This window comes from Engystomops pustulosus, chromosome 2 (assembly GCF_040894005.1).
Source record: "Engystomops pustulosus chromosome 2, aEngPut4.maternal, whole genome shotgun sequence".
NCBI lineage: Eukaryota > Metazoa > Chordata > Amphibia > Anura > Leptodactylidae > Engystomops > Engystomops pustulosus.
In genome coordinates this window covers 25372445-25396632 of record NC_092412.1, presented here as the reverse complement: position 1 = coordinate 25396632, position 24188 = coordinate 25372445, and the positions used below count along the sequence as shown (strand labels likewise).

Below are 24188 nucleotides of genomic sequence, written 5' to 3'. Positions count from 1 at the left end.
GAAACCAATAACCCAATAACCTGCTGTCAGGAATTTCCCTCGTCTTGGAGCGTATCGAATCTTTTCTCTGCCTCGTTGCTTTTCTGGCGGACACAATTGTGTATCCAAAAGCGTGAAATGTTAACCAATGCTCTTCCAGGCTTCACTAGGCTGAACAGATGGTGTGTACTGGGCCCTAGGATATAGTGACCTGCCATTATCCCAGTATTACAGCTCGCTCCATTACAGGGAATCAGAGTGATCATCGGCGATCATCTGTAATCTATGATCAAATCTGGAGCAAGTGTTCCGTTTCTCTGCAGTGCCACCTCAGGTGAAATTAGGTATTGCATTCTATTACAGGGATCATTGGGGAGATTTATCAGAAGTGTCTGAGGTAAAATTGTTCAAGTTGTCCCTAGAAACCAATCAGAGCACAGCTTTCATTTTATAAACAGCTGTGGGAAAATGAAAGCTGAGCTCTGATTGGTTTCCATGGGCAACTAGAACAATTTTACCTCAGACATTTCTGATAAATCTTACCCAATGTGTGTAATGCATGTACATGTTTGGACCTCCAAAGGAAAAGAGTCACTACTTATATCTATCTCTACTCTAATATTTGAGGGCTCTGAACAGCAATCCTCTTTTAGAAGCTTGGTTCTAAACTAGTTGACCCCGTTAAGACATTCAGGGTATAAAGATGTATTATTGTCATGTGAATAAAAAGCTCTTGTATATTGTATGTAATGGACATATTTGCTCTGGCCGTGAAGAATGTCAGACAAACAGGTAGGGCGGATGCAGGCAGGATCCAGATACGGGGCAGGGATATCTGTACTGATATAACATTGTCAAGGTCGCGCTGTATAGTTATTATGGAAGATAAAAAGGAGCAAAAATTTTACCGAACATAAACCCAGCAAATTTAACACTGTTATGGCTGTTTTCTAAGACACTATAAAAACCTGGCTCACTGGATATTCATAAAGCAATATGCCGCCAAATACACTTATATTATACAGGACCTTTGAAGGTCCCCCAAAGGTCCTTAAACCGCATTAATGAAACAAAAAAGGCTCTACCTCACAGTATGCCGGACAGTAGATATGACCATTACATTCCTATTATCCTGTACATAGAAGACTACAACCTCCAACATAACCAGTAGCAAATTATAATATGGGTGGTTCGGACATCCGCCAAGGGCCCATGGCCACCAGAACCACCCAGCAAGTCTGATACTGACGATACAACTAATATGAAGACCTTAAGCTCTGAAATCCTCATACATATGTGCCAGCTTTCAAAATACATATAATAGGAAGGCCCTTTATATAATAGAAGTGCCCTTCTGGGACCTTTAAACCCTTCCAAAGGTCCTTAAACTACAAATCTGAAAGGAGACAGAAAGGAGTCTGGATTCTGAAAGTCAAGTGTCTGAAAGTCAGAATATTTCCAGTTGCCCATGGCAACCAATAACAGCACAGCTTTAATTTTACCAGTGCTCATGAATATTTTAAAGAGGAGCTGTGATTGGTTGCCATGGGCAACTGGAAATATTCTGACTTTCAGACACTTGATAAATCTGCCCCCATATGTAGCCCATAAATGTCAAATATTCTCAAAAAATTAGGGGAGCCCACAATTTTCTTACATCCCAGAACCCATGACAGTCTGCCGGGATTCACTAAGGTCGTGCGCCTGAGTTCCTGCAGGTGTCGCTGCTGCACTGAGGTCCTTCGGAGTTCACCTTCTTCTTCCCGATGCATGTGAGTGCTTGATCTTACAACACATTTCGTTTTTTTAAATTCCGCGTTTTTTCCGAATCCGTCGGGTCGTCTGATGGCCACGACCCCCAATTTCTGTCACGTGAAAGCCGACGAAATTCGTCGAAATTCGTTCGCGTTCCCCAAAATCCCGGCGGAATTTGGCGCAAAACAGAAAAATTCGGGAAACCCGACTGAAATGCGGCCGCAGTGCCCTTAGTAAATGAGCCCCTATATGTACTACAGCTCCCAATATATACAACCACTGGACATGAACATAATACAATTCTATTTTACACACTACATAAGGCACTACAACCCCCAACATGACTGATCACTATGACATGAATGCAATACAATGGGGGTCATTTACTAAGGGCCCGATTCGCGTTTTCCCGACGTGTTACCCGAATATGCACGTGACGGAAATCGGGGGGCGTGGCCGAATGAAACGCCGCATTTAAAACAAAAAATTGGTCGCACGGGCCATACTCACATGCACCAGGAAGAGATCAGTGAACTCCAACGCAACTCGGCGGACCTCGGCACAGCAGCGACACCTGGTGGACATCGGGCGCAGGACCTTCATGAATCGCCATAAGACCCGAAAGCTCGTCCGAGAAGCCGCCGCTGGAACGCGAATGGACCGGGTAAGTAAATGTGCCCCAATGTATTATACCTTATACTGTTCATAGAACACTAAAACCCCCAACCAATCAATCGCTTGACAGGACTACATATTATATCCAATATGCAGAACAACATGTATCAGATCATTGTTCTATAAAATTCCTTAATTTATATGAATTATAATAAAAAATTATATAAAAGATATATAAAAATCAGAAACAATGCTCCAGATTGGTTCTAGGAATCCAATATACCTAGTAATTAGATACAATAATTAGTACAATAAGCCAATGATATATTCATATCCCTAATATGTAGGTCACAAAAGTGAATAGGTCGCTTTCTCTGATCGGATCAGTATTCTGCTCTACTGCTGCGGTCATCCTTTAAGCATCTCTGAAATTATAATGATTTTACCAAATTCATATACGTGATCCCCATTTAAAAATAAACAGAACGATGCCCATATTGTGTTACTCGCCCTTTTCTTCCCAAAGTTATAGTTTTTTGTTTTCTCTGAAAGGGTTTGACAAAAATCTTCCTCACCAGAGGTGAAGTGGGCGGAGACTAACATCTTCCTGTATCTGCCCTGAAGCTGAGTCCAATTCACTCTGCCCTCACTTCCCATTATATCTTATTTTCTCTCATTCAGTAATTTAATAGAAAATCCAGTGAAATTCCTACAACTAAATCCACCGAACACTGCTTGGTGTTACATACAGGATGTATATGGTGACTAGCCTGACAGCTTTTATCACATGGAGGAACAGTGCTGAGAGTGGGGATGGATGGGGTGCAGCATGAGGTGAAGAGAGAGACAGAGAAAGTTCTCTAGTACTGGAATGGAGGAACTGAAAGGGAACAGAGGAGATGTTGTACCTCACTATTCTGTGTAGGAGACATACATTTCTACAGCACTGAACACAATCAGCTCTGCTACACACAAAGAGCACTATCACATGACCTCCCCCTACTTCCTTCCTGTGGCCAGCAGCCCCTCCTCACCTGTGAGTCCCTATATTCTGATAAATTCTTTATATCATCCTTCCTTATATAACATTCTTATATTGATAGACAGGTCACTGCCTCCTGCAGGTTCAAGACACTTCTCTTCTACTGCTGTCACAATATAAATAATTTATAGTTAGTGGCTACATTTCTTTTGTTCACTGCTGTATGGCATTGCTTCTTTTGTTCTTAGTTGTGATATCACTAAACTTTATAACTATAACCTTACAAAAACGAAAGTCACTGCCTCCCACATGATCAATCTATTCTTATTCCGCCGCTGTCATCATAATTAAATAGCATTATAAAAGTCAAAAACATTTAATGAAATTTCTATCAACAACAATTGAAATAAGTTAGAGAAGACCGCAAGTCCTTTGCCGGCTCTTCCACACAATGCCGTGACTGACTTCCCTGGCAGAAGTTGCCGAGAATCGGATTAGCAGCCAAGAAGCTGAACAATACTTCAGCCGAGAACAAAGGTTTTTGGGGAGACTGTTACCTTAGATGTGGAAATCCATCCCCGAGGCAAAAAAATGTGGCCTCGCGGAGAACATGTTCTCTGAGGTAATACATTCCGAATCCTTGTGATGAGTCACACGCCTCTCCCTGGATGTAAACTATAATGCAAAAACGGCAAAATTTAAAGGGGAATCCCAGGTCCAAAAAATTCATGACTTGTTGGTTGCCAGTTTCCTTATGGCTCTTCTTTCACTTCCAGACTGGAGGAAGCAGATACAGTGGGGCACATTTACCAAGGGTCCGTAGAGCATTTTCGCCGAGTTTCCCTACGATTTCCATTTTGCACGCGACAGAAATGGGCGGATTCGGACAACGTGCAACATTTAACAATTGGAATTGTGTCGCAAGACACGCACTTACAAGAACCGGGAAGAAGAAGGTGAACTCCGGCGGACCTCGGCGCGGAAGCGACGGATGCAGGAACTCGGCACACAAGCTTAGTGAATCGTGGCAGACCCGAATCCTCGGCGGACAAAATCTGCCACATTTTGCTGATGTCATCACTTCCCGTATGATGACACTGGAGGACAGTGTTAGTCTAAAAGTGAAGATGGTATGGCCACCAAGGTAGAGGTTTAGGATATTAGACACTCGTGTAGACTCAGGGATAAATAAAACTTTTAGAGTGTAAAGTTACTTTTCGAAATGAAATGAGAGAACCTCAAACCATTGACATGGTTGAGAATAAAAAGTTGTCTCTTTTCTTGGAAGTGGGATAGAATGTGATGATCTAGCTCCTAAACAAAGGTAAGATGCCCATTATCAACCATCATAGTCATTATACACGGGTCCTAGGTGACCACATCGACCCGGCAAGAATTATAATGGACCGTCATCTTGAACTGACCTAATGACCAAATGATCGGTTAAACCCGTGATGTCAATTTCATAATGGCTGAGGAGAAGTACACACTTTGTTTAAAATCAGGGTAGTCTTAGATGACTTTTGTACTCATTAAACGCTGAAGCTGGGTCAAAATATTGACCGAGTGGAAGTTATGAAGGACCACCATCTTAAATTGCTCTATAGTACCAATAGTCAGACAAAAAATCTCAAACCCTTGACCCAATGGTCTACTTTCTAACTGCTTAGTGTACAAAGTTTTCTCTCTTTGTTAAGAAATGGGGAAGACTTATATAATCAGGACCTTTAATAACCAACCTTCAACCAATGGTCCAAATTCTAATAGAAGTTGTCTCTTTGCTTAAAATCTTGGGTAGGGTGAGCTGATCTGCCCCCTGAGCCAGATCTGACCAACCATAGTCGATATGCACTGGAATAGGATCAACAGATTGACCAACCTGACCACCATCTAGAACTGCCCCGATGACCAGTTAAAACCCTCAAACCTTTGACCCGTTGGTCAAACTTTTGGGACGTGAAAAGTTCTCTATTCTCTAAATCGGAAGTAAGTTTTGATGGACCACCATCTGGAACTGTCCAACTAACTAAATGGTCTGTTAAAAATCCTCAAAAACTTGATCCTATGGTCCAAATTCTATTGAGTGAGTAGTAGGCTGAGAGGATCTTACTCTGAGGATGAGATGATTTTGTACCTGAGCTAGGTTATGGGACCTTTATAGACACCTATAGTCATTATGCAATGGTTGGAACCAGGCCAGTATGTCGGTCCATCAGAGATTGTGGTGGCTCCATCTTGAATTGTCCCTATGCCCGAATGGTCAGTCCAAAACACTCAAAACAGCCTAACCTGTGTAAAAAAAACTAAGAATCCTTCAAAATACATGTCAACACTCGGTATATTTTTGGAATTCATCACATTATTAAAAATCCTGTGTAGTTCCAGGGTCGGAAGGGTGTTCTGTATTTTTAAAATGTTTGATGTGTTGGAAATAGTCGCCATTGGCACCGGATGGTGTAATAATAGGAAATGGAATATTTTCTTAGTATAAAGAATTTAAAGCAGAGGCGTTACTGTGTTACCACTACCAGAATAGGTCCATTCAGCCATTTTCACACTTAGGACCTTTTTCAACTTTGTGCCTGAACATTCTGTGTATTTACTGGAGGTTCATTGTTCATTCCTCAAAGAGACCTTCCAGAAGGTTCTATGCATTTCTGTTATAAATTATTACCAGGAACAAAATAAAGGGCTATTAGTCTGTAACCATAAATTACCCAGCAGCCCAAAACCATTTGTAGTAAAAAATAAAAAAAAACCTGGAAAAAATTTTTTCTGCAGGATTATTTTCTATATATTTAGAGATTTTTTGGGGAGATCTTTGTGTTTTTATGTTAAGAAATTCTTTTTTTTATTTAATATTTTTAGTAAATTGCATCATCACTATTTTTGAGTTTGCCAGTGTATATTTTTGGAATTATTTGGCATTTTAAAAAAAATTTTTAACCATATTCTTAATTACCGTATTTTTGAAGGCATTTTATCATCTTTTTTCAAATTATTTGTAAAGATATTTTAAATATCTTTATAAAACATTCTGGACTATTTTTGTTATATTTTTTTCCCATATTTTTGGAGCACATTTTTTAAGCACATATTTACAAACTCAAAACACTCTTCACCTGACTTTCTTAAAAGGGAACCTGTCACCAGCGGGACCCCTATTAAATCCCTAAACATCCCTCATAGGGTGTAGTAAATGCTGTCCTGGCATGTCCTTATAGCGCTGGTGTGCCGGCCACATGCTGAAATATCACCTTATATTCCAAGTCAGCTACTAGTCAGGGGGGCGGGGCTTTGGGGTCGACTAGTTAAGGGTGCACCCCGCCTCCGGCCAGGTGCATCATCAAAACTCCGCCTACATTTCTCTTTACAGGCATTTCCTGCTTTGCCTCCAGCGATCTTGTCCGAAATCTCGGACATGCGCAATGCGTTTAGTATCTCCTCTCCGGCCCTGCGTGTATCCGCAAGGCGCGCAGCTTGCAGCGCATGCGCTATGCGGGTTTCTCCCCCCAGATACACCCTACACCCTATAACAGCGGTGGCGAACCTATGGCACGCGTGCCAGAGAGGGCACGCAGAGCCCTCACTGCTGGCACGATGATGTCATTACGCTGCCAGCGCTGAGCACCTTACTCTGTGTGCAAAACAGAAGAAGCCGGAGGAACACGGAGTCTGAGGTAAGTTTATTTATTTTATTCAGGGCATAATATACCCGCAGAAGGGATGATTTCCTGCTCGCTCCCGCCCCTCCCCTAAAACTCCGCCCGCAAGCCGCCGAAACTACCAGCACAAACTGCACCCGCAACCACAAGCCCGCCCTCCCGCCCGGACCCCAGCCCGCTATCGCAACCCAACTATTGCGAACCACCCTGCCCGCTACAAACCCCACCTCGGCCCAAACCTCGCCCGCTACCTCCCCTGGAACTCATGCCTCAAAAACCCACTGCCCAGATCTCCAGATGCCGCATTAGACCCCTACCCCTGCAGCCCTAACTCTGGCCACCCACCCTCTGCCCATCTACACTACCGCCCCCTCCCCCCCAGGAATACCAGACACCTGAACTTTTGCCCGCCACCTTGGACAACCAAAGAGTAAGTAATATATGTATTTCTATGTATATATGTATGTATGTAAATACATATTATATATTTATATGTGCATTTTATATATAGCTGTGTGAGGGCTTATTTTTTGTGTAACTCAGTTATTTATTATTCCATGACGTGTACTAGGAAGCTGGAAAAAAAAAATGGTGAAAATGGCGTTTTTGCTTAATGAGCCGTTGTTTTCATTGCTACCATTTTGAGGACTGAGTGACCTTTTGATAACTTTTTATTACTCTTTTATATGATGTAAAAGTGGCGTTTCAGTGTGTATAGGACTGCTGCCTCTCCCTCAATGTCGCACGTATGAAACAAGTATAGGAGTTTTGAAATGCAAATAAAACGCAATGGGAGGGAAGCTACCTCTGATTGGGAATGTATCATTTTATTGATTCTAAACTAAACCGTCAGTTTTCAGGTTAAATTGCCGTACTGGCACTTTGCGATAAGTAATAAGGTTTTGGGTTGCAGTTTGGGCACTCTGTCTCTAAAAGGTTCGCCATCACTGCCCTATAAGGTATGTTTAGGGGTTTAACAGGCGTCCCGCTGGTGACAGGTTCCCTTTAAGAAGTTGCTAGTTAAATGATTCCCAGATGTAGAAAGTCATGGTGAAGACCCCCTCAGTCTCCTTCTATAGGGTATTTTATTAACAACAGTCCAAATAGACTTGATAATGATATACACTCCAACAAAAGGCAAAAAAAAAAGGCTAAAAGGTGGTGGCGAGATTGATTGACAGAGACCCGACTCCGCAAATAAAAAAAATCGCACAAAAGACTCCCTTAAACACAAAAAAGCCAAATAATTAAAAAGCTTCTCCCTTTGTCCACCGGACGACTACTGAAGCGGAGAGGAATGGTCCCCACAATGGCCGACAATGGCCGTCTCCAGCCCAGGACAAATAAAGTTTTAGTGCATTAGGTTGTGTGCGGAGAACATAAGGAATCCTCCACAATCGGGAGGAGGGGGGGAGCGGATGACAGACTGGCCCTTTAAGAAGTTTACAGGTAAGACAAGCAGCCGCCGGGGGGAAGAAAAGCCTTTAACACTGTGACGACCTTTCACTGGGTAATTGAAGGAGACGGAGGGGTGGGGGTGCGGTTTCCTCCTTTGAAATCTGACAAGGTGGAAACGATATCATTAAGGTCACACCTATAGACAAAGTCCTTGAACTAGGATTATTCAGCGATGGAGGGAACCACTACCACAATTAAAGGAGAAAGCTATGGAAAAGTTGAGATTCATTCCCTTTAAGAGGATGTTGCCATTGACTTCCCCGGACTCACACTGAATAGGCTCCACTCCACTGATTCCGACGCAGTTGGATTTTTTTCTCTAGCCCCTACCGTTCCCGAGCAATCACAGTCAATAGTTTCAGCGGTCTATATGCAAATTACGGTCAATTGGGCGGTGACAGTGTGGCCGATTCAACCCAGGACCTCCCAACTGACAGTAGTGGATCGAATTAGTATAATGAGGGGCAAATTAAATCCAGAAAATGGAGGCTAAGGAAAAGATTCCAACGGCGTCGGAATCAGTGAAGGACGCAGAATATGGAGATGATGGAGGGTCCTTAAAGGATCAGGCTTTAAAGGGATTTTGCAGGATTGGACTATGATTCCAAAAGATTGGACTTTCACACTCAAACAACTAAAACTACATGGTACATGAAGAGAAAACATAACCTAAACCCCGCCCCTGCATAATTAAGCACCAAGACTGACCTGCCTACTTTTGACAGGGACACACCCTTGCCTAGAATACATGGCTGCTTCCTTCTAAAAATAGCGCCATATCTGTCCATAGGTTGTGTTTGGTATTGCAATGTAACTCCATCCACCACATATGAGCCAAGCTACAGAACCGGACAAGACCTATGGACAGATATGGAAGAAAGCAGCTATGTAATTCTAGGCAGGGGAGGATCCCAGGTGTGATTGATTGGTGTTTGGCTAATCAGGGGCGGGGTTTAGGTTTTTCTTTTTAATTTCAGATACCAAGGCTGCCAGAGAGTTTATAACGAGTAAATTGCTTATTGGATTAAGCTGTTTGTGTAGGTAGATATACAAAGTGACATCTGGGTGGACGGCCATCAATGAAGGGGATGAAGGGGTCCAAACGCAGTACAAGAAAATAAGTGAACCCCATCAGGTCTCTGTGACTGTAGGTTTAAAAGAGGGACGTGGGAGAAGATTCAAATGGATATATATGTGTTACCCCATCATTCAATGCACTGGAACACACCTTTAATACTATTCATCCTGAGCCTCCTGCTTCATGAATACAATGACAGAACTTCAGTGGATACAGGCACATAGTAAAAGGGAGCAAAGCAGAGGAATATGTAATCTCCTAGAGACGGATAGAATGACTACACCAATGGCAACCTCTTGTGCATCACATCTTGTCCCCAGGTCTGTAGTACTTACTTGTAGATGTATCTAAAGGACAACGCAGTCATAAAAGTTCCACCATGACAGGAGGCAACTGTGATACATGGAGACAGAATAGTGAGTGCAGCTCTGCAATATATTACAGGATCTAACTCGGGATCAGTACAGGATAAGTAATGTCATGTATGTACCCCGTGACTGCACCACCAGCAGAATAGTGAGTGCAGCTCTGGAGTATAATACAGGATGTAACTCAGGATCAGTACAGGATAAGTAATGTCATGTATGTACACAGTGACTGCCCCAACAGAATAGTGAGTGCAGCTCTGGAGTATAATACAGGATGTAACTCAGGATCAGTACAGGATAAGTAATGTCATGTATGTACACAGTGACTGCACCAGCAGCAGAATAGTGAGTGCAGCTCTGGAGTATAATACAGGATGTAACTCAGGATCAGTACAGGATAAGTAATGTCATGTATGTACACAGTGACTGCACCAGCAGAATAGTGAGTGCAGCTCTGGTGTATAATACAGGATGTAACTCAGGATCAGTACAGGATAAGTAATGTCATGTATGTACACAGTGACTGCACCAGCAGCAGAATAGTGAGTGCAGCTCTGGAGTATAATACAGGATGTAACTCAGGATCAGTACAGGATAAGTAATGTCATGTATGTACACAGTGACTGCACCAGCAGCAGAATAGTGAGTGCAGCTCTGGAGTATAATACAGGATGTAACTCAGGATCAGTACAGGATAAGTAATGTATGTATGTACACAGTGACTGCACCAGCAGCAGAATAGTGAGTGCAGCTCTGGAGTAAAATACAGGATGTAACTCAGGATCAGTACAGGGTAAGTAATGTCATGTATGTACACAGTGACTGCACCAGCAGCAGAATAGTGAGTGCAGCTCAGGGGTATAATACAGGATGTAACTCAGGATCAGTACAGGGTAAGTAATGTCATGTATGTACACAGTGACTGCACCACCAGCAGAATAGTGAGTGCAGCTCTGGAGTATAATACAGGATGTAACTCAGGATCAGTACAGGATAAGTAATGTCATGTATGTACCCCGTGACTGCACCACCAGCAGAATAGTGAGTGCAGCTCTGGAGTATAATACAGGATGTAACTCAGGATCAGTACAGGATAAGTAATGTCATGTATGTACACAGTGACTGCACCAGCAGCAGAATAGTGAGTGCAGCTCTGGAGTATAATACAGGATGTAACTCAGGATCAGTACAGGATAAGTAATGTCATGTATGTACACAGTGACTGCACCAGCAGCAGAATAGTGAGTGCAGCTCTGGAGTATAATACAGGATGTAACTCAGGATCAGTACAGGGTAAGTAATGTCATGGATGTACACAGTGATTGCACCAGCAGCAGAATAGTGAGTGCAGCTCTGGAGTATAATACAGGATGTAACTCAGGATCAGTACAGGGTAAGTAATGTCATGGATGTACACAGTGATTGCACCAGCAGCAGAATAGTGAGTGCAGCTTTGGTGTATAATTTTTTTTTTAAATGACAAATAAAGCCTGTTCCTCAGGATTACTTGCTATCAGGAAGATGTTGTGTCTCGTTACGTCTTATGTTACCAGCTGATGTGACATGAGGTCCAACCACAACATCCATCACGGGGTATGTGAGGGGCACTGGAGATGGTGAAGGGCGTTGCCTCAAATGAGGATAATCCATGTGCCATATATTTTGGCCGCTCATCTGCTCCGATCCCCCCTTTATCTGCAATATGTGCAGATGGCTCTAGGGGGCGCCACTATCACCCATCATAGGGAACATCAGGAATCCGCTAATTCCCTGGCGCTGCCAACACCCCCCCTTATGTGTCATTAGCCATCGCTGCCGCATTGCTCTATATACAGATGGAGTAGAGCTGAGTTTGTCACTTGGCACACAATAACCCCCACACTACAAGGTGCTACTTTCAGAATAGCAGACGCTCTAGTAATGCAGCCCCCAAATAATGTAAAAAGTTTTGCTCTTCTCCATCTATACAGAAGCCAATTTGTCCTGATGAAGCGCAGTCGAGTTTGTCATCTGTCTTACTCCGTTGCGGGGCAATGTGTAATTTTACGACTCTATAGAGACCACTAGAAGAATTATAGGAATCAGATGTCTCAAAGAGTGAAGTGACAAACTCTTCTCTGCTTTATCAACACGCAGAGCGATCCATAGCGCTCTATAAAGATGTAGCAGAGCTGAGTTTGCTATGTTCCCTACTGATATTATGATGTGTAACTTATTAACATTTTGCAGATTTCGCTCATGTCCATTTTCATTTAGCCCAATGTAGCAGAGTTGGGTTTGCAGTTCGGCACCGTGACATCATTATGTATTACATAGGACTGCAGGTAAGTATTCTACATTATCTTACCCCAGAGACAATTGCTGGAAAGATAAGATTCACTGACAACACATCCAGCGCTGCTACATCTGACATCAAATGACAAAACTTGTCCCCTTACATGTTCACACATGACACTGATGACCCGGGTCATAGATCTAGACATTATGTAGATCCTCCAGAAATTCCGGGACCGAGGACTGTGACCTTTATACTAGACACAGATTCCTCTGCCCTCGCCCATAGATTGTAAATATGAAATTCCATCAACATTCCTCAAAATAGGTGCCAAACCTTTACCTATAGTTATGTACAGTATAGTAGAGCTGAGTTTGTCATTTGCCAGGTATGACATAAAATGACTATTTTAAAAATAATACATCTGTACACCTCGAATGCTCTACAGCCAAAATAATGTAGCAGAGCTGTGTTTGTCATTGGAATCTCAATGCAGTTTTGCATGACAGTGAGCACTGCCTACAGGGACCTAGAACCAGATGTAGCAGAGCTGAGTCTTTCATTTGCTTGATTTTAGGGTTAACTCACTACATTATGTGAACTCGCAAAGGGGTACAAAAGAGACAACTACAAAGTCAGCACTGCTACATCTGTACATGTACAGCTCTCCAGTTTAAAGCTGAGTTTGTCATGTGCTCAATACCAGCTAAAATCGCTAGATTATCTGAACTCACAAATATATGCAAAAATAACAGATACTAAGTCAGCACTGCTACATCTGTGCACGTGTAGTGCCATACAGAAGTAGTTGGGAGAGGTTGGCATTTGCCTGATGTCAGGTAAACACACTGCACTATGTGAATGCACATAGACATACAGAAAGGGGGCAAATACTAACTCAGCTCTGCTACATCTATAAGTATATCACATTCTATGTAAAACCATAGGGTTTGTCATCTGGTTGATGTCAAAATTGACTGCATTATCTGAACACACACAAAGGGTGGGCACAAAATATAGGCTGAAAACATCAGCACTGCTACATCTGTACACATGCATGATGTAGTGGTACCGAGTTTGTCACTAGCTGAATAAAAGGTGCACCCTACTGCAATAAATCCTATCACACAGTTATGCACAAAAGATATGATGACAACATCGGTACTACTATATCTCTACACATACAATGAAAAATATGTAGTAGAGATGACTTTGTAATTTGTTTGATATCAAATAAAACTGGAGTGTGAACTACCGTCAGCTCTGCTACATCTGTACACAGTCTTATGACTGCAATGTCTGTGCATCATGAGATAAATGGGGCGTTCCCTGCTATTCTTTGCTTTCCCTGATTCATTGTGCTGACAAAGTGGCCAATGACATACACAGCTCTGCTACGTTTGAAGTGACACGGATAATAGGAGACTCAGCTGCATCTGAAATTATAGTACTGTTTGATTGTCTGCAATCCTACATCCACTTACATATATGTGTTACCCAATGACAAACCCAGCCCTGCTACATCTGATATGTAGGCGGTTACTCATAGTTAAGCCACAAAGCAACTAATGAACTTTATAGACACATGATACACAGAAACCAAAACGAAAAATGACAAATTCAGTTCTGCTATATCAACAATGAACCATCAGCCCCTACCTCAACCTAGATACATATGCTGCCAAATGACAAACCCAGCTCTGATACATCTGATATGTAGGAGGGATTTGCAGTCATATAGAATGACTAACTCAGCCCTGCTACATCTGGAATGATAATAAAATTTGAAGTCCTATGTCAACCCACAAAAATATATGCCAGCAACCAAATGACAAACTCTTTGCTACTACACGTGAAATATAGGGGTTGTTCATAGTCAACAAGGACTATGACGCTGCACAGATTTAATGTGCTATGCGGACATAAAAGGAATAACAATTCGACTCTGCTACATATGAAATACAGAAGTTACCTTAGTCACAAATCATTATAATGACAAACTCAGCTCTACTACACCTAAAGTGCAGGAGTGGATCACAGTCAGTTATGCAGTACAGTGCATTAAAAAGATGGATGACATAGTCATCTCTGCTACATATGAAATAATAGTATCACCAAATGACAAATTCATATCTTCTATATCTTATTTGTGAGAGATGCTCAGAATCATCTCACTGACAAATTCATCTCTGCTACATTTGAAATTATAGCATCACCAATTGACAAACTCAGCCCTGCTACATCTGCATGGTAGGAGTTGATCACAGTAAGATATAAACTACTGTGCATTAAAAAGATGGGTGACAAATTCATCTTTGCTACTTCTGAAATGACAGAATCGCCAAATGACAAACTGAGCTCTGCTACATCATATTTGTTCAGAACATCTCACTGTGAATCTGTACTCTGCATAATTTACAAACTCAGCCCTGCTACATCTATACGTCAGGAGTTGATCACAGCCAGATATAAAGTATCATCCATTAAAAAGATGGATGACACATTCATCTCTGCTACATGAAAAGTATAATTTGTATCACCAAATGACAAACTAAGCCCCGCTACATCTGAGTTGATCAACAAGTTGGTAAAAGTTGATCACAGCCAAAAGAATTGTCCATTAAAAAGATGGATGACAAATTCATCTTTGCAACATCTGAAATGAAAGTAAAATTTGCCTACGCTCCAAATGTGTATCACCAAATGACAACTCAGCGCTGCTACATTTCATATGTCAGAATCCTAAATGACAAACTCAGCTCTGCTACATCTTATAAGTCAGAATCCTAAATGACAGGCTCAGCTCTGCTACATCTTATTTGTCTTAATCCTAAATGACAGACTCAGCTCTACTACATCTCATATCTCAGAATCCTAAATGACAGGCTCAGCTCTGCTACATCTTATTTGTCAGAATCCTAAATGACATGCTCAGCACTGCTACATCTTATTTGTCCTTATCCTAAATGACAGGCTCAGCTCTGCTACATCTATATATGTAAGAATCCTAAATGACAGGCTCAGCTCTGCTACATCTATATATGTCCTTATCGTAAATGACAGGCTCAGCTCTGCTACATCTGCCTTCTTGCCCTCCTGGTAGTGTGCCCTCCTGGTAGTGTGCTCGCTGCTACTCACCCGCTCTAGTAATCTCAGTGCCGGGATCTCCCCTGGATCATGTCTCCAGATCCCTCGGGATCTCACTCCAGGTCACAGTTCCTGCGCAGCAGTGCGGTGGCCATGGGTGGCAGTGCCCATAGAGGTGGGTGGTCAGTAGCTGGAGCCGCAGGGCAGGTGTCTGACCCCTCTGCTGCTGCTGCTGCTGCTGAGATCTGGAAACTTTTTCCCGAGTTGCAGAGAAAGTTTTCCAGAGGGTCACGTGATCCCTCCCACCCACAGGCCCAGAACAAACAGCTCCCTGCACAGGGCGGCCCCGATAGCTCAGTTCCCGCACCCAGGACCCTGCAGTCCCATGCAAGAGGACAATGGGCTACTGCCACCATGGGAGTAGTGGTGCAATATATAGGGTAAGGTGGCAGCTGAATGCAGGACCCCGCAGTGATTATGAGAGAGACCCCTGATGCTAGAGGACTCCCATGTACTGTGTGGGATCCCTCCTATAGGGGTCAGAACCCCCAAAATTATCTCCTGCTGAAGGTGATAAGTTGTAAACTGGATACAATCTCTTAAAGAGAGAAGAGGTGGTATATAATGGAGGAACACAGACTGTCACTATATGGAGAGGCCTGTACCTGACACTATATGGAGGGGCTGTACCTGTCACTATATGGAGAGGCTGTACCTGTCACTATATGGAGGGGCTGTACCTGTCACTATATGGAGGGCTGTACCTGTCACTATATGGAGGGGCTGTACCTGACACTATATGGAGGGGCTGTACCTGTCACCATATGGAGGGGCTGTACCTGTCACTATATGGAGGTGCTGTACCTGTCACTATATGGAGGGGCTGTACCTGTCACTATATGGAGGGGCTGTACCTGTCACCATATGGAGGGGCTGTACCTGTCACCATATGGAGGGGCTGTACCTGTCACTATATGGAGGTGCTGTACCTGTCACTATATGGAGGGGCTGTACCTGTCACTATATGGAGGGGCTGTACCAGTCACTATATGGAGGGGCTGTACCTGTCACTATATGGAGGGGCTGTACCTGTCACTATATGGAGGGGCTGTACCTGTCACTATATGGAGGGGCTGTACCTGTCACTATATGGAGGGGCTGTACCAGTCACTATATGGAGGGGTTGTATCTGTCACCATATGGAGGGGCTGTACCTGTCACTATATGGAGGGGCTGTACCAGTCACTATATGGAGGGGCTGTACCAGTCACTATATGGAGGGGTTGTATCTGTCACTATATGGAGGGGCTGTACCTGTCACTATATGGAGGGGGTATACCTGACGCTATATGGAGGGGCTGTATCTGTCACTATATGGAGGGCTGTACCTGTCACTATATGGAGGGGCTGTACCTGTCACTATATGGAGGGGCTGTACCAGTCACTATATGGAGGGGTTGTATCTGTCACCATATGGAGGGGCTGTACCTGTCACTATATGGAGGGGCTGTACCAGTCACTATATGGAGGGGCTGTACCAGTCACTATATGGAGGGGTTGTATCTGTCACTATATGGAGGGGCTGTACCTGTCACTATATGGAGGGGGTATACCTGACGCTATATGGAGGGGCTGTATCTGTCACTATATGGAGGGCTGTACCTGTCACTATATGGAGGGGCTGTACCTGTCACTATATGGAGGGGCTGTACCTGTCACCATATGGAGGGGCTGTACCTGTCACTATATGGAGGGGCTGTACCTGTCACTATATGGAGGGGCTGTACCTGTCACTATATGGAGGGGCTGTACCTGACACTATATGGAGGGGCTGTACCTGTCACTATATGGAGGGGCTGTACCTGTCACCATATGGAGGGGCTGTACCTGTCACCATATGGAGGGGCTGTACCTGTCACTATATGGAGGGGCTGTACCTGTCACTATATGGAGGGGCTGTACCTGACACTATATGGAGGGGCTGTACCTGTCACTATATGGAGGGGCTGTACCTGTCACTATATGGAGCGGCTGTACCAGTCACTATATGGAGGGGCTGTACCTGTCACTATATGGAGGGGCTGTACCTGTCACTATATGGAGGGGCTGTACCTGTCACTATATGGAGGGGCTGTACCTGACACTATATGGAGGGGTTGTACCTGTCACCATATGGAGGGGCTGTACCTGTCACCATATGGAGCGGCTGTACCTGTCAACATAAGGAGCGGCTGTACCTGTCACTATATGGAGTGGCTGTACCTGACACTATATGGAGTGGCTGTACCTGACACTATATGGAGTGGCTGTACCTGACACTATATGGAGGGGCTGTACCTGACGCTATATGGAGGGGCTGTACCTGTCACTATATGGAGAGGCCTGTACCTGTCACCATATGGAGGGGCTGTACCTGACACTATATGGAGGGCCTGTACCTGTCACCATATGGAGGGGCTGTACCTGACACTATATGGAGGGGCTGTACCTGACGCTATATGGAGGGGCTGTACCTGACACTATATGGAGAGGCCTGTACCTGTCACCATATGGAGGGGCTGTACCTGACACTATATGGAGGGCCTGTACCTGTCACCATATGGAGAGGCCTGTACCTGTCACCATATGGAGGGGCTGTACCTGACACTATATGGAGGGGCTGTACCTGTCACCAAATGGAGGGGCTGTACCTGACACTATATGGAGGGGCTGTACCTGTCACCATATGGAGGGGCTGTACCTGACGCTATATGGAGGGGCTGTACCTGTCACCAAATGGAGGGACTGTACCTGACACTATATGGAGGGGCTGTACCTGTCACTATATGGAGGGGCTGTACCTGACACTATATGGAGGGGCTGTACCTGACGCTATATGGAGGGGCTGTACCTGTCACCATATGGAGGGGCTGTACCTGTCACCATATGGAGGGGTTGTACTTGTCACTATATGGAGGGGCTGTACCTGTCACCATATGGAGGGGCTGTACCTGACGCTATATGGAGGGGCTGTACCTGTCACCATATGGAGGGGCTGTACCTGTCACTATATGGAGGGGGTATACCAGTCACTATATGGAGGGGCTGTACCTGTCACCATATGGAGGGGCTGTACCTGTCACTATATGGAGAGGCTGTACCTGTCACTATATGGAGGGGCTGTACCTGTCACCATATGGAGGGGCTGTACCTGTCACTATATGGAGGGGCTGTACCTGTCACCATATGGAGGGGCTGTACCTGTCACTATATGGAGGGGCTGTACCTGTCACCATATGGAGGGGCTGTACCTGTCACTATATGGAGGGGCTGTACCTGTCACTATATGGAGGGCTGTACCTGTCACTATATGGAGGGGCTGTACCTGTCACTATATGGAGGGGTTATCCCTGTCACTATATGGAGGGGCTGTACCTGTCACCATATGCAGGGGCTGTACCTGTCACCATATGGAGGGGCTGTACCTGTCACTATATGGAGGGGCTGTACCTGACACTATATGGAGGGGCTGTACCTGTCACTATATGGAGCGGCTGTACCAGTCACTATATGGAGGGGCTGTACCTGTCACTATATGGAGGGGCTGTACCTGTCACTATATGGAGGGGTTGTACCTGACACTATATGAAGGGGCTGTACCTGTCACTATATGGAGGGGTTGTACCTGACACTATATGGAGGGGCTGTACCTGACACTATATGGAGGGGCTGTACCTGTTACTATATGGAGGGGCTGTACCTGTCACTATATGGAGGGGGTATACCAGTCACTATATGGAGGGGCTGTACCTGTCACCATATGGAGGGGCTGTACCTGTCACTATATGGAGGGGGTATACCAGTCACTATATGGAGGGGCTGTACCTGTCACCATATGGAGGGGCTGTACCTGTCACTATATGGAGAGGCTGTACCTGTCACTATATGGAGGGGCTGTACCTGTCACCATATGGAGGGGCTGTACCTGTCACCATATGGAGAGGCTGTACCTGTCACCATATGGAGGGGCTGTACCTGTCACCATATGGAGGGGCTGTACCTGACACTATATGGAGGGGCTGTACCTGTCACTATATGGAGGGGCTGTACCTGTCACTATATGGAGGGCTGTACCTGTCACTATATGGAGGGCTGTACCTGTCACTATATGGAGGGGCTGTACCTGTCACTATACGGAGGGGTTATCCCTGTCACTATATGGAGGGGCTGTACCTGTCACTATATGGAGGGGCTATACCTGTCACCATATGCAGGGGCTGTATCTGTCACCATATGGAGGGGCTGTACCTGTCACCATATGGAGGGGCTGTACCTGTCACTATATGGAGGGGCTGTACCTGACACTATATGGAGGGGCTGTACCTGTCACTATATGGAGGGGCTGTACCAGTCACTATATGGAGGGGCTGTACCTGTCACTATATGGAGGGGCTGTACCTGTCACTATATGGAGGGGTTGTACCTGACACTATATGGAGGGGCTGTACCTGTCACCATATGGAGGGGCTGTACCTGTCACTATATGGAGGGGCTGTACCTGTCACTATATGGAGAGGCTGTACCTGTCACTATATGGAGGGGCTGTACCTGTCACTATATGGAGGGGCTGTACCTGTCACCATATGGAGGGGCTGTTCCTGTCACTATATGGAGAGGCTGTACATGTCACTATATGGAGGGGCTGTACATGTCACTATATGGAGGAGCTGTACATGTCACTATATGGAGGGGCTGTACATGTCACTATATGGAGGGGCTGCACCTGTCACTATATGGAGGGGCTGCACCTGTCACTATATGGAGGGGCTGTACCTGTCACTATATGGAGGGGCTGTACCAGTCACTATATGGAGGGGCTGTACCTGTCACTATATGGAGAAGCTGTCCCTGTCACTATATGGAGGGGCTGTCCCTGTCACTATATGGAGGGGCTGTACCTGTCACCATATGGAAGAGCTGTACCTGTCACTATATGGAGGGGCTGTACCTGACACTATATGGAGGGGCTGTACCTGACACTATATGGAGGGGCTGTACCTGTCACTATATGGAGGAGCTGTCCCTGTCACTATATGGAGGGGCTGTACCTGACACTATATGGAGGGGCTGTCCCTGTCACTATATGGAGGAGCTGTCCCTGTCACTATATGGAGGGGCTGTCCCTGTCACTATATGGAGGGGCTGTACCTGTCACCATATGGAGGAGCTGTCCCTGTCACTATATGGAGGAGCTGTCCCTGTCACTATATGGAGGGGCTGTACCTGTCACTATATGGAGGGGTTATCCCTGTCACTATATGGAGGGGCTGTCCCTGTCACTATATGGAGGGGCTGTCCCTGTCACTATATGGAGGGGCTGTACCTGTCACCATATGGAGGAGCTGTCCCTGTCACTATATGGAGGAGCTGTCCCTGTCACTATATGGAGGGACTGTACCTGTCACTATATGGAGGGGTTATCCCTGTCACTATATGGAGGGTCTGTACCTGTCACCATATGGAGGGGCTATACCTGTCACCATATGCAGGGGCTGTACCTGTCACCATATGGAGGGGCTGTACCTGACACCATATGGAGGGGCTGTACCTGTCACTATATGGAGGGGCTGTACCTGTCACTATATGGAGGGGCTGTACCTGACACTATATGGAGGGGCTGTACCTGACACTATATGGAGGGGCTGTACCTGTCACTATATGGAGCGGCTGTACCAGTCACTATATGGAGGGGCTGTACCTGTCACTATATGGAGGGGCTGTACCTGTCACTATATGGAGGGGTTGTACCTGACACTATATGGAGGGGCTGTACCTGTCACTATATGGAGGGGCTGTACCTGTTACTATATGGAGGGGCTGTACCTGTCACTATATGGAGGGGCTGTACCTGTCACTATATGGAGCGGCTGTACCTGTCACTATATGGAGGGGCTGTACCTGTCACCATATGGAGGGGCTGTACCTGTCACTATATGGAGGGGCTGTACCTGTCACTATATGGAGGGGCTGTACCAGTCACTATATGGAGGGGCTGTACATGTCACTATATGGAGGGGCTGTACATGTCACTATATGGAGGAGCTGTACATGTCACTATATGGAGGGGCTGTACATGTCACTATATGGAGGGGCTGCACCTGTCACTATATGGAGGGGCTGTACCTGTCACTATATGGAGGGGCTGTACCTGTCACTATATGGAGGGGCTGTACCAGTCACTATATGGAGGGGCTGTACCTGTCACTATATGGAGGGGCTGTCCCTGTCACTATATGGAGGGGCTGTCCCTGTCACTATATGGAGGGGCTGTACCTGTCACCATATGGAGGGGCTGTACCTGACACTATATGGAGGGGCTGTCCCTGTCACTATATGGAGGAGCTGTCCCTGTCACTATATGGAGGGGCTGTCCCTGTCACTATATGGAGGGGCTGTACCTGTCACCATATGGAGGAGCTGTCCCTGTCACTATATGGAGGAGCTGTCCCTGTCACTATATGGAGGGGCTGTACCTGTCACTATATGGAGGGGCTGCACCTGTCACTATATGGAGGGGGTATACCAGTCACTATATGGAGGGGCTGTACCAGTCACTATATGGAGGGGCTGTACCTGTCACTATATGGAGGGGCTGTACCTGTCACTATATGGAGGGGTTATCCCTGTCACTATATGGAGGGGCTGTACCAGTCACTATATGGAGGGGTTATCCCTGTCACTAGATGGAGGGGCTGTACCAGTCACTATATGGAGGGGCTGTCCCTGTCACTATATGGAGGAGCTGTCCCTGTCACTAGATGGAGGGGCTGTCCCTGTCACTATATGGAGGGGCTGTACCTGTCACCATATGGAGGGGCTGTACCTGTCACTATATGGAGGGGCTGTACCAGTCACCATATGGAGCAGCTGTACCAGTCACTATATGGAGGGGCTGTACCTGTCACTATATGGAGGGGGTATACCAGTCACTATATGGAGGGGCTGTACCAGTCACTATATGGAGGGGCTGTACCAGTCACTATATGGAGGGGCTGTACCAGTCACTATATGGAGGGGCTGTACCTGTCACTATATGGAGGGGTTATCCCTGTCACTATATGGAGGGGCTGTACCAGTCACTATATGGAGGGGCTGTACCAGTCACTATATGGAGGGGCTGTACCAGTCACTATATGGAGGGGCTGTACCTGTCACTATATGGAGGGGTTGTATTTGTCACTATATGGAGGGGCTGTACCTGTCACTATATGGAGGGGGTATACCAGTCACTATATGGAGGGGCTGTACCTGTCACTATATGGAGGGGCTGTACCTGTCACTATATGGAGGGGCTGTACCTGTCACTATATGGAGGGGCTGTACCAGTCACTATATGGAGGGGGTATACCAGTCACTATATGGAGGGGCTGTACCTGTCACTATATGGAGGGGCTGTACCTGTCACTATATGGAGGGGTTGTATTTGTCACTATATGGAGGGGCTGTACCTGTCACTATATGGAGGGGCTGTACCTGTCAATATATGGAGGGGCTGTACCAGTCACTATATGGAGGGGCTGTACCAGTCACTATATGGAGGGGCTATACCAGTCACTATATGGAGGGGCTGTACCTGTCACTATATGGAGGGGCTGTACCTGTCACTATATGGAGGGGTTGTATTTGTCACTATATGGAGGGGCTGTACCTGTCACTATATGGAGGGGTTGTATTTGTCACTATATGGAGGGGCTGTATCTGTCACTATATAGAGGGGGCTGTACCTGACACTATTATTACAGATCTCATGTGGTAATAGTTTGTTACAATGTATCAGTGCAGGCTCTTACTATCAGTCTGGAGTCTGTGCAACCTATAGAGGATTGTGATCCCCTCATTTAATATGTTTCCATATGCAACAATATTCACATTCACTGACAGCAAGCAGAGATACTCAACACCATGAGTGGATGCGGGACCACACACTTTATTGATTTTGGAGGAAACGTCACTGATTCAGCATATGCAGAGGAGATTGCATTATATTCTGGAACACAAGGGGGCGCTGATGTGAGGTACTGCCTGGTGATAATTTATACTCCCTCATCTACTCCATTCACTGGTGATTTGTCCTAACACTGCTGTGCTCTTAGCTCCCTGCATTGAGAAGCTCCACAGCCGCCTGTCTCCTCTTTTGTATGGGAATACTGATTGAACATTACAACAGTCTATGAGCATAAGGGAGGGGCTGTGCGGCAGATTTACTCACAGAGCAGAGCAGTCGCAGGACAATGCCCAATCCTGCAATGTAAATCCACAGTCCTGCTGCTACTAACAATATATAAACAAATATATCATTACAAAGTTCTACACAGACAATACCTACGGTAGCACTGTCTGTAGAGAGCTAAGAACACAGCAGTGTGAGGACATAACAACAGGGAATCCATGCAGTATTCTTCATGTTTGCCTGGATGTCCTCTTTAGGTCAGGTTATAAATCCTGTACACACATCGCCACCACATGGCTCTCCTGATGTTCTATTCACCAATTTTTTTTCTATTTTTCTTCCATATAAAAGAAGTTTCTTTCCAGACAGAGTCAATATTTACAGAATCTGCTTCCGCTGAATGTTGGGCAAACACCGTCCACGCCTCATCTGTGTCTGCCGGAAACATGATAAGTCCATCTGTGAGCGCAAGTAACAGCTTTACTGAAGGAGCTGCTGACCACATACAAATACTATAAGAGAATGTAGGTCCTTGAACAAAACTGTAATTGCATCAAAACAATGGCCACCACTAGGGGGAGATCAGGAGCTCACTGCAAACTGCACATTGCCTGTCTATGAGAAGAAAGGCAGAATGCTGGGCTGATTTTATATTTGTAAAGTGCTACAGAGTTTGATGGCAATATGTAAATAAAGATTAATATTATTTTGATAATA

At 45.3% G+C, this 24188-nt stretch overlaps 1 protein-coding gene across 2 annotated transcripts in view; it reads right to left on the bottom strand.

Moving 5' to 3' along the window:
- Window positions 1-24188, bottom strand: part of PRSS23 (serine protease 23) — a 67939-nt gene that overhangs the window by 25616 nt on the left and 18135 nt on the right. The window contains exon 1 of one of the 2 annotated variants that reach the window (XM_072134067.1): window positions 15314-15562. The exons of the other annotated variant lie outside the window; for it this stretch is intronic. The gene's annotated coding sequence lies outside the window, so the exon portion shown is untranslated. Of the gene's footprint in view, window positions 1-15313; window positions 15563-24188 lie in introns of those variants that run through there. 2 annotated transcript variants of the gene reach the window in all.